At 30.5% G+C, this 13,073-nt stretch overlaps 1 protein-coding gene across 20 annotated transcripts in view; it reads right to left on the bottom strand.

Annotated features, from left to right (window-relative positions):
- Positions 1-13,073, bottom strand: part of br (broad-complex core protein) — a 70,994-nt gene that overhangs the window by 33,132 nt on the left and 24,789 nt on the right. Inside the window, exon 1 of one of the 20 annotated variants that reach the window (XM_081995853.1) lies at positions 11,021-11,176. The exons of 18 other annotated variants lie outside the window; for them this stretch is intronic. The gene's annotated coding sequence lies outside the window, so the exon portion shown is untranslated. Of the gene's footprint in view, positions 1-5,772; positions 6,591-11,020; positions 11,177-13,073 lie in introns of those variants that run through there. One more of the 20 variants, XM_081995852.1, reaches the window with a different exon arrangement.

Consider the following 13,073-nt stretch of genomic DNA (forward strand, 5'->3'; position numbering starts at 1 on the left):
TTCGCCTCGTAAGTAGGTAATTCATTGTCAAGTTAGCTGAAGTTACTGACGCAACAGTTTTAGTGTCGGTGACACCTTGTTATTAACAATTTGAGCTCTAAATAGTAGAAATATATTGTCACATGGCTTTGATTGGTCACAAACTACAAACGCAAATGTAAACTTTTCATTATTGTGAAAACGTCATAGCCTTTATTTTTCTTTAACATAGCGAGCGGTAAAGCTTTACGTCACATTTTTGAGTTGAGGTGATTAAGTGCCACCAGAATGTTGATCACAATAGTTATTAAGAAAAATCGGCTTTAAGTACTTAAAATTAGTTACTTAACTTACTGGGAAGTGTAAAACTACCAGTTTGTCCATAACCTTCACAAAGGTCAATTCGATAACAACTGATCACGTTTACACAGTCTTCCTACAACCAGTCTACAAAGACACTCTGGTAGGGATTGACTATTAACTTGTATTTTTACAGTAGTTTATTTAAACTAAACTGAGTTGATCATGGTTGTTAACCTTTGGGAAGTAAACTCAGTCATTGTAAAATGCATACTAATTACTTGCAAAGGCGTCAATGTCCTTGAGTCATTTCGGACAGAGTGGTCACATTTACACAGTGCAGAACACCTTTTGTTGTATGACTTTTCTAAATCGTTAACCTTTCGGGTGTAAACCCAGTCATGGTCACATGCATATACTAATTACACGTAAAGGCGTCAAACGTCTCTAGGTCAATAAATTAAACATTAACTGGTCGCGGTTACACCGTTCTCTAGCAAACAGCTGTGACCTTTGCAATCACAGTATAAACGCTTTAGCAGGAATAATCCAGCAAGTCACTGGTTTATTTCCCGGAGAATCGCCCACCGTTCTTTAATAGCTCGGTCAGGGCCAAAGACATCCTTCGCCAAATAGAGCAAAAGCTCAGCTACGGCCAGGAAACCCACTGACTTCGAAATAACTGCAACCGAACGACCTCTACAGGTTTCGTTGTTGTTCGCTGCTGCAGCAGGATATAGCGGTTAAGCGGTGCTAAACGAGCGAATAAACAAAGCACGCTCGTCTGTCTAGCCGAGTGTCTAGTCGGTCTGCCCACAAAAGAACTCTCGATTATTATTAGTTCCATAGATAAACAAACCGGCACGCTGAATAATCTGAATAATTGCAACTAAGCAGTTTTAGGTGTTTTCAAACCGACCGCGAATTCCTAGAAATAGATAAGTTTGCAGGATTCAGGTCTGGTCAACTAGAAGGACGTTGGAATTTTTTTTCTGTTCGTTGCCAATAGTTTTTTTTATCGGTTTATTGATGTGCTTGTTACTATGAATGTAGGCGTTTGCAGGGAAATTTTGATAAACTGTCGGAATTTTGAACTGATTCACCTATATCGTTCAACTTTCAGCACAATGGAAGGTGATAGAGGAAGATTAAATGGGTGTTATCTACCAGAATGACTAAGTTTTTATTACCTACTTCCTGTCCATTTACTGGTACCTACTTACTATTTTTCATGCGAGAACAATATTGACAGGACACATTAGAATAGCAGTAGGTATTATTCAGTCTATGCAGTATAAGTCATCTGGAAACTTCTTTTTTTTTAAACTCACACTGATAGTGAATAGATTAACTTAATCAGCGATCGTAGCTTATCGTTTAAAGGCTAAACAACTGAACTATTCCACAAACTACACGCTGCTATCATTATCGCGAAATGTTTAAATAAAAACACTACAAAACTTTCATATAAATTTTCAATGATATATTTTTTAGGAAAAAAGATAATTCCTGGTTTAGAGATTTTTTTAAAGTTTGATCAATGAATCAAGTTTGAATTATTTATAAATAATTTCTGTACTTTTACAGTAGAAGTAGGATATAATCAAATTTATCTATTCAATTAAAAGCATTTTAATAAACTTGTTTGCGTTACATAAAATAGGACACATCACTAGATGTTACATTATTCAAAAGTGAATTTAAAATCTTGCTGTAATGAACAGAAATCTCTAGTTAAGTAGTACTGAACGAATTCTAACAATTAAAACATTTCTTCATATTAAGGAGTCATGTTTGGGAGTTTCTCTTTTATGAACAAAATTATTCTACAAGAATCAAATTAGTAAAAGGTTTTAAAAAAAGCCCAAGATGTCAAAATTTTTGCCGGTAGGCAATAATAGAGGGGTCATCATATCTCAAAAACGTAGATTTAGTTACATACATTTGTGGGTTAACAGAATTTGTTCAAAAATATTATAAGAAATATCATCTACAAATGAATATTTGTTGAGGTTTTTTGAATGTTATTATCCTATCTCGAGCTATATCGTAAAAACACAAATAACGACAGAATTAAAAGGTAATTTTTATAGTACTTTTTACACATTATTGGCAGAAATATGTCGATGTTTGTAAAAAAATCAAAATTTGTCTTTAAACAAACAATATGTCCATTATGTTAGTAACAGATTATGAACTATTTTACGTTTAAAAACGTTTGTTGCTATATTTTTTTTCTTAGCATTTGATAATCATTGTTCATGTTTTTTTGTAATTGAAGTGTTCAATTTTTCAAGATTTCTGCGAGGGGTAGTATTTTGGTGTACACACTCGAGGTAATTCGAGGTATTATGAGTCACTTTGCCAGTATTACGAAGCATTTTGAAGTATTACGAGGCATCGTATTTTTAAGGTATTTATGAGGCATTTCATAGAATTTTGAGGCTTTGACTATATATTTTAAAATGTTTTGCGATCTTTTCATTGGAATTTTGAGCGAAATAAAGCCTAAATAAAGGAAACTTTGCGATATTTTAAGGAATACATTGTAGTAGACCACGCAGTATATTAACAAAATTGACCGCACATGTAAATATTGTGGTAAAACCTTTGTACATGACATTGAGCTGAAACAATATTCATTACAAATTATTATAATAATTTACCAATTTTTCAACATCAATCATCAAACTAAATTTTTAATGTCACGTGACTGTTTTTGACATGTGTCAACTGGACTTACAATGTTGCAAGCTCTAAAATTGCATAATCAAAGTCACGTGATATGTACCATTTCAGCTTTTACAACTGTCTAAAATAGTCTAAATTTAATTTACTAAGTTTTTAAAGTTTAAACCACATTTTAACGGTCACGTGTTTAATTTTGACAGATCTCAACTGGGCCCTACAGTGGTGCAAGCTCAGAATTGCATTATCAACGTCACGTGACGTGTACTTTGCAATTTAAGTTTTTAAAACTGTCCAAATTTTATTTATCAATTTTCCAAAGTTTAAACTGCGTTTTGGAGGTCACGTGACGGTTTTGGACAATGTCAACTAGTCTTTACAGTGTTGCAAGCTCAAAACGTAGTTCTTACAATTTTACCACTGTCTAAATTTAAAATACTATATATTTAATTTTTCAACTGTTTCTTTTAAATAATAGGTGTCTTTATTTGACACGTGCTAACTTGGTTACTATGCCAGTTAGAAGATTCGTTTAAACGTCAAAATATAACCCGTAATTGCAGACAACCGTAAAAAAATATTTTTGTTTGTTAGAATTTGAAAAAACAGTTACCTGACCTTAGAAAATCAATTTTAAACTTTCGGCACAAGGTCAAATCAAGTGTCAACAATTTGGAAAAACCTTTACGTTGTCACCTAACCTAACCTAAAACCTGTCACGTGACTTTTAAAAAAATTAATTTAAATTTTTTGGGTCTTCAAAATTTGGAAAAGCAATCAGGTAACCTGAGGAAGTCATTTTTTTTTTTGAATCATTAATCCTTACTACATTTTGACAAGGGTCAAATGTCATAAAAAAAATTCAAGGTGTATTTTAAGGCATTATTACTATGAGGCATTTTGAGGTATTTTAAAGGCATTTCAAGGAATTTTGTATGCAAAAAGGCATTTTGGTGTACAAAAAATTTTATCGGCGGTCTACCCCTCGGATTTCTGTTTAAATATTTTTAATAATAATCGTATAATTTTTTGCAGAATATACAACATTTCAGAAACATTATCGATTATTTTTCAAAATTTCAAAAATTTAAAGTAATTTGTATTATTTCCATTAATATTTAAACAAAAGTGGAATTTTTTAGGCTCTATGTATAACAAGTGCAGCAGAGATACCATTAACAAAAATATACATGGTGATTTAAACTTCATTGTGTTATTTGCAAGTTGTTATGGAGGAGATTTAGGATTATTTTTTTAGATTATTTTTCTTTTATTAGGAGATTTTATATCATAAAAGTAAGCAAGTCGGTCCAAAGGAAGTCAAAACTATAAATAATAGTTCAAAAAAGAGCAAAATTCACGTCATACAAGGTATTTTCAGACCACCCATTGCAATATTCCTGTCAATCTTTTACTATTTTGGATTCGTTTGGAGCTATAGTCATATTTCTGAATTATAGCCTGAAAAATGGTAATAAATGTACTAAATGTACATAAATGTACTTATTTTTGAAGTTAGCAGTGATTGTAGTTGTGACAGGTGGTAACTGTCATAATGTGACAAAATGTCATTATATTTTCTTTTTTGAATTTTTGAAAAATTCCCAGCATGGTACTTATTCTGTAGAAAATACTTTGTACTCTTTACTTTAGACCGAGTTTGGCCACTTCATCACACAGAAGTAATTATTTGAAAAATAGCAAAGATACCAAAATTTTCCTTAAGTTTGAATATTTTCTTTATCACCTTTGCAACTTGCTACTAATTTTAAAAAAAATGATAAATACACAGGCTGTTTCATTTGATTATGTACAACTTTCATAGAATAGCTCTTTCGAAAGATCGAAAACGTTGCTGCTTTATTGCGCCACCCTGTATGTCGACTTCTTTTTTACGATACAGGATACAGGGTGGCAAAGTTAGTTAGTTTTGACCCTCTTCATAGTTTTTATGAGTTATCTTTAATTGTTGCTTTCAGTTTAAAAATCTACAGGATGATAATTTTGTCATGGGTCTTTAACTTTTTTGCCTTCCTTACTGATTATTTGCCAAAGATGGTATTCAACAATTAATTTAGAAGCTTTTTGGTTATTTGCATTGTTAATCCTACCTGCAAGTGTCTCTTTTTTCAGAAAGAATATTTCATATTTATATGCAAAAATAATAAGACAAAGTTCTTTGACACATAATAGATTATTGAGAAAATGTAAAAAAAAATATATACTATAAACATTTTGAGACTTATTAATTGTCTGCAATAAATTTTATTTAAAAATAAGAAAATTGTAAAAAATGTAAATTTTAAATTATACTTTTATAAACGTTTTTAACCCTATTAGGCTAGTCTGTTGCATCCAATTTAAACACCAAAATATTCTAATTAATTAATAAATATAGTGGTTTGGTGATTTCAGGAATTTTGGTATTTTACAGTATATGTATAGTACAAATTACAATTATTATGTATAACAGTTCAATGACTTTAAATTTTAATTTAGTATAGGAGGTGAATAATTCTAGTTTCTAATCCAGTAAATGTTAGTGTCTAATTTTTAAATATAATATAACTAGCGTAAGTAATTCGTAAAAGATAATAAGTGAAACAGTTCAGGTGATCAACAGTTTATATTTGGCCTAGAAAATACCCAGAGTGATACATTTTGTAAACATCTAGGAAAATTTTAATCAGTCATTGTTAAGAACATTTATTACTCAATTGGGAATTTTCAGTTTACTAGAAACATGTTAACCGTCACTTATTATCACAATTTTTCTAGTTTATTTAAAATATGTAAAAAAATTACCTTGAAAGAAAAAAATCAGGAAAAGTCTTCAAGGCATTTGTGCTAAAATGTGCATGTGCGGTCCAAGTTTGCTCCAGTTCACTTTTTTTCCAAAAATCACGTGTACGCGCACAAACTGTCACTTGTTTTACCGCGCTTCCGATTCAAATTGGTTCGCGCCAAAGTGCAGCGGAAAAGCGAAAATGTGTGAGAAAGTGGAGAGTGAGAACAAAAAAAAACTAAAATCCCGGAAAGTAAAACGTGAAAAAGTCGGTGTTCATTGACGTGTTTCGACCGTCGACGGTTGACAAACAAACTAAACTATTCGGCAAACAACAACATCGAAAAGTGAAGTTAGCCCGGCGAGCGACAGCGTGCGAATATTAAAATTTGGGAGCGCGCAAAAAATATCGAGGGCCAGACCAGAGTTATTCTTTATTGGGACATAGTCATGAGACATCTGCTGTAATAAGCCGGCACTAAAAAATAGTGCGTGCAGCAGGAAAAAGGGGGGAGCCCACCCCGCCTCGCGCGAATGAAAATGCGCAGAATATAACGAGTACAGACCCGCAATTAAAAATATCAAAATAAAAAAATCGAACTCTTGAGGAGGCAAGAGGGGGCCCCGTACGGATTCTGGCGCAAAACCGATTTTTTTAAAAGTAAAAGTGCCGTTCCCGGCACATTTTTGCGGGATGGGCCGGGAATGTTGTGTTTGTTTCCTGCTCCTGCAGACTTTCGCTATTGCCACGAACACGTAACGCGGCCGACGTTTTCCTACCCCCCTTTTCCCTCTCCTGCCGCACAACATCCCCCTCATGCCGCGTTTTTATGGCAACCTGCTAGCTCTCTTAGTTTCTTCCTCTGATTAGAAAAATATGAAACTGACAGTGGCGTCCTGAACATTCTTACCGGAAACCACACATTTTTTTGTCAAAAATCGGTGAACTTTGAATGCGCTAATATTCCACAATATGACTCTGACTTGATAAAGAAGGATCGGAAATGTAACCTAATTAACATTTACCACAACACAAATTATATTCTCTTATTTACTTCCTCCAATTTAACATTTATAGTAAAAAACATCATTTACTAATCTTAACTAACCCTCATTTTCTAATTTGAAACCCTTAAATTAAATTGTTTTTGCAACATTATTTATTAAAAAAATATAAAAAAAAATAAGTCAACTTAGATGCTTTCTATGGACCAAATGGTACTATTTAGCGTGGTATTTTCAAAGCCACGTGATAATCCCATTCATCATAATGTGTTCTATAGTAAATGTTTCAAATAACAGAGTTCAAGTCAACTTAATTTACCAGTTTTTCTGCAGCTCACACAACATTCCAAAAAAATGGTCAGTTCTCTGCAATATGAATATTGATCACTTAATAAAAAGTAATAATTTTTGAGAAAATATTAATTTGGCAACATTGTAAAAATTGTATACTATTGTAACCAAAGTTTGATGGACCACATTAAGAAAATGCAAAATTTTAAAAATTAGGTATTAAATAAGATCAATGGTTAGTTACACTGACACAACGTTGCCTAAACTTGGTAATATGCTAGAAAATTTATCAGTTTGGCAACAATGCAAAAATATGATATTTAATTAGCAAAATGGTCAATTTAATAATTTTCAACATTTTTTTAATTGATCAGTTTGTCACGATGAAAAATTAAATTAGTAAAACCGTCAAGTTGGCAATATTGCAAAAATTTTATGCTGAATAGCAAAATGACCAATTTGATGATTTTGCAAACTTTTACTTAGTTAATTTTGTAAGAATTTGGTGCTTTATTAAAGGAATGGTCAATTTGGCAACGTTGGAAAAATATGGTATTGTCAGAAAAATGGTCAACTTGGCAACATTGGTAATAAGCTAGGCAAATGATCAGTTTTGCCACGTTGAAAAAATATGATATTAAATTAGTAAATATGTCAAAATTATAGCAATATTGCTAAAGTTTTGATACTGAATTAGCAAAATGACCAATTTAATAATTTTCCAAATTTTAGTAATAAATTAGTTAAATGATTAATTTGGCCATATTAAAAGTGAAATGGTCAACTTGACAACGTTGCATAAACTTTTGGTATTAAATTAGATACGTGGTCAGAATGGAAATATTGCAAAAATTTGATATAAACTTAGATAAATGGTCAGATTTGAAACATTGCAAACATTTGATAGTAAATTACAAATGGTCAGTTTGCAACGTTGGAAAGATATGGTGCTAAATTAGGAAAATGAACAACTTGGCACCGTTTCAAAAATTTGGTACTTAATTGGCAAAATAGTTAATTTAATAATTTTGAAAAATTTTATAAATGATCAGTTTGTCACTTTGAAAAATTAAATTAGTAAAATCGTCAAGTTGGCAATATTGCAAAAATTTGATGCTGAATTAGCAAAATGACCAATTTGATTAATTTGTTAATTTTGTAAGAATTTGGTGCTTTATTAAATAAATGGTCAATTTGGCAACGTTGGAAAAATATGATATTGTCAGAAAAATGGTCAACTTGGCAACATTGGTAATGAGCTACGCAAATTATCAGTTTTGCCAAGTTGAAAAAATATGATAATAAATTAGTAAAACTGTCAAAATTATAGCAATATTGCAAAAATGTTGGTAAGCAAAATGACCAATTTGATAATTTTGCAAAATTTTAGTAATAATATAGTTAAATGATTAATTTGGCCATATTTAAAGTGAAATGGTCAACTTGACAACGACACATAAACTTGGTATAAACTTAGATAATTAGTCAGATTTGAAGCATTTGGTAGTAAATTTACAAATGGTCAGTTTACAACGTTGGAAAGATATGGTACTAAATTAGGAAAATGATCAACTTGGCACCGTTGCAAAAATTTGGTAATTTTTTATTAGTCATGAAATTTTTGTTATAATTTTGCTACATTTTGGTAATAAATTATTAAAATGGTCGGTTTTGGCAGCATGGCGAAAACCTCGTAGTAAATTAGATAATTGATTAGTTTGACAACTTGACAACATTGCAACAATTTAGTAAGAAAAATGGTAAATTTTGCAAAATTTGCTGTTTTATTACAATTATTATTACAATACGTTGCCGTTATTCAAATTTTGGTACTAAATTAACAAAATGGCTAATTTGATCATTTTGTAAAATTTTGGTGAATTATTTGGTAAATGGCAATGTTGGAAAATTATAGATATATAAATTAGGAAAATTTGGTACAAAACTAAAAAATAGGCAAATTTATTATACAATATTTTTTCTAAGCAGAAAAATGGTCAATTTGGCAATTGGCATTGGAAAATTTGGTGCTATATTAGATAATTGGTCAATATTGTCAAAATTTAGTAATTTATTAGATAAATGATCGGTTTGGCAACGTTGTTGAAATATGACTAAGGAGGAGACATTACTTTTTAGTAAATTTTCAAAAAAAAATTGTAACTTAGTAAACATTTGTTTCTAAATTTTGCCAACATTGCAAAAATTTGATACTAAAACAGACAAAATATTTAAATTGCTGCTAAATTTGATTTTAAATTACTGAAATGTTAATTTGGCAACATTGCAATAACCTGATATTAAATTACGAAAATGTTCAATTTGGCAACATTTTAAAAATTTGGTATTTGTACCTAAATTAGATAAATGATGTTCACAGTAAAATTACGTAATAGAGAGATAAATGTTTTGAATGTGACATTTGCAACTATATTTGTCTCATTCAAAACTTCACCTTTCTATTGTGGTGCCATCTTATTTTACTTTGATTTTTGCCATAGTGCTTCTTACCCATTATTCAACCCATTTATTTTTATTGAATTTCTTACCGTTTTCCATGTAGTTACTTATATCTTGGACACCCTGTAAGTGCTTTCATATAAACCAATTAACCACAACAATAGGTGTTTATTTGTTTTACTTATAATACGCCTTAGTTATTGGAATGTTTAAATAACAGGGTGTTCTTGTACTTTCTCTTTTCTAACCTAATTTTTATTGTCGCCTTAGTTTTCTTTGCTCCTTTTTTAAATATATTATTAACCATTTTTTTAAAGATATTTTACGTGAAATGTTGATAGTCTATAAGTAAACCTACATGAATTATTAAGTACAAAATTAGTCACGTAATCTCTTAATTATGTATTATTGGCCATCATTATTGACTACCCGCATGTAATTTAACAAAAAAGCACATTACAGCCGCTTTTACACTTTTTTCACTTACTGTACTAATTAAAATTGGTGTTAAATTCTTCGTCTACTAATTGATATTTCTGGAATGCTTGCCACGTGTATGCATTATTAAAAGACTCCTCACGAGAGCAAAATAGTAATTAAGATACCAAGGGCATTATTTCCTATAATGCCTGTGGTGTCTTCAACGTTTAATGTCCGACTTTCATGCTTTAAATTTTTCTTTTCTTTTCGATTTTATTTAAAAAATGGTCAAAGGGCATTATAAAAAATAATGCCCTCAGGAATTAACGCCCCAGGGCATTATTTCTTAGATAATTGACCTTAATAAGTGTCATTATTGATGAAATAGCCCTGTCGGATATTAAAACTGTTTTTACACTCATTTGATTTAGCATTTATTATTTATTTGATATCAGTTTGGGTGATGCATTTAGCTCAAGATACAGGAAAAATCGTAAGTTATAGGCTGAAAAATTTTGCGCTATTGTATAACCTGATTAGTTAGTGCATTGAAACAGTTTTAGCATCATCTAGGTATGCGTGATAATATCTTGTTTTCTTGATAAGAAAAGTAGGAAAATCCTTGAAACGTATATTATAGAGGCAAACGTGTCAGTAGCGTTTCATTTCAAAATTTAATTGTCTTTGCCTATAAAATGAACTAGATTAGTTACTATACTTAGTTTTATCTGTAAATTGTTCTATAAAAATGTTTGCAAATTCTTATCAAATAAATAATAATACAACTATCACTGAGAAAGTGGGTCATTGTAATAGCTGATGATCTTGGCTGTTTGCTCTACTAAGCTTTCAACAAGTTTGCACTATTTTCTGTATAAAATATGATAACCTAGTTTCACGAAAAAGGGGGATTTGCTAATTTTTTTTTGCTTGATTAGAAAGCAATTGTCCAGATACTTGAAGTGAAAGATTCAAAGTTTTTGACACAATATACATTTACTGGGGACCGGTAACGGTCAAGCCATCTTCAAACTAGAGTCTGCCTAGTATTTTAACTGTACACATTGACAACAACAAGCTTAGTATACGTACCTGAATAAAATGCAATTACAACATCCTATCATTTAAAGTCTGAATAAACACATTGTAAAAAACAACGTCCACTCAATTCAATTCATGATATACTGCAAAACGTTTCCTAGACACAATTCTAATCAAACTCCTGAAGTAGTTATCTTCAGCTATTTTGTATTATGGCGACTAGCAAATGAAATTTTATCTAGAGCGAGATACGCTTACGCCACATTACTATTTAGTTTTTTAAAAAAAATGTGTAGTCCTATTACTACACGAGTGTCATTCGAAAACATCTCGACTAGGCAGATCTCGTGTACGTTTACGTTAATTTTATTTTGTAACTGCATTATCCCTAAACCCGTAAATAGGGTATTATTGGATTGGTTGGAATGCCGTATTAACTACTAATTCTCTTTTATTAATATTGATCAAAATGACCGTATAATTGAATTGACCAAAATCTCAGAATAGTTGTATGAGTAGAGTTTTTGCGTGTGCATAATTAACGGGTGCGTGTCTGAGAAAGCTCCCTAATGATATGGAATCAAAATAATAAAAATGGTTATTTACATAACCTTTTTGCGGAATATATATTGATATAACGCATCTAATCTTTGTCTGGGATGTATTTTGAAGGTAACTATTTAGGTAAAACAGTGGCGTCCAGGTGATTATGTGCGTACATTTTTTTCTGCTTCTGCACGGTACATTTAATCAAAAAACCATTTTAAATGAAGAACGCTTTTTCGGCTATCAACCTATAATATTTGCAAATACTGGAATTGTGGCTATTCAGATATGGTCACCAAAGTATTAACTAACCTAATTGCTAATTTCCCTAATTAACCTCACCAATTCTCGCATTTATTTTTTAATTGCAGTTTTAAAATTGCTTTGCAAGTGATATTTTTTTATAAGGAAAGATATTGAAAAAGCTAAGAAAACGCTTTTATACCTTATTTGCCCTATCCTAATTAAATTAAGTCTGCCCGAACTAAATCTAGGAACAAACCAAGGCAAAAAATATGAAAATTTTTCATATAAACATATCATAACATTGTTTAAATGCTTTCTTTTTGATATACAGGATGTCAAATGTGGTATACAGTGTGACCCATTTAGAATGGAAACACCCCTATAAAATTTTAGGTTATTAACCGATTTCAATGATTTTTTTTTTGAAATAATTAGGAATGAAATGTCTATTACGGGAGAAAATTTTAAATATTTATTTCAGTTTTCAGGTCATATTACGATACTTTTTCTTGATAGAAAATGGAGAATTTTTATTAGCGATTTTTTTATTGAAAAAATTACTACGCCACTGGATCTATAGTGCTTTCAAATAGCTGTGACCAAAATTAAAAATTAATTTTTAATTTTTTTTAAATTTTTTATTAAATTAATCAATTAATTATTAATAATAAACAAGTAAATAATAACACCATTTCTATGGCAACAGTTGATGCAGGGTGTTCTTTTGTGACCGTTAGCTTAGAGGATTTTTGAATTTTAATTTGTCATAACTTTGTTATTAATGAATGGATTTTTATGAAATTTTGGTCACAGCTATTTGAAAGCACTATAGATCCAGTGGCGTAGTATTTTTTTCAATAAAAAAATCGCTAATAAAAATTCTCCATTTTCTATCAAGAAAAAGTATCGTAATATGACCTGAAAACTGAAATAAATATTTAAAATTTTCTCCCGTAATAGACATTTCATTCCTAATTATTTCAAAAAAAAAAATCATTGAAATCGGTTAATAACCTAAAATTTTATAGGGGTGTTTCCATTCTAAATGGGTCACACTGTATAATATTAAAACAAATATTTTCAAAAAACTCCTAGTATAACAATTAACGCAGCTCAAAAAATTATTCAAATATCTCAAGCCATATAGGATTTTTATTAAAATATGACACCCTGTATATCAAAAACTAGACATTTAACAAACTCTCTGTAAACCGTTTTTTTTATTTTTTTATTTTGTCATCTGATCGATATTTACGATTCAAATCTAGGACACTCTGTATAATAATTATAACATACTTCTTCTACACCACAG

The sequence above is a fragment of the Ips typographus genome, linkage group LG1 (assembly GCF_016097725.1).
Source record: "Ips typographus isolate SLU linkage group LG1, UJ_Ityp_2.0, whole genome shotgun sequence".
NCBI classification, from domain to species: Eukaryota; Metazoa; Arthropoda; class Insecta; order Coleoptera; family Curculionidae; genus Ips; species Ips typographus.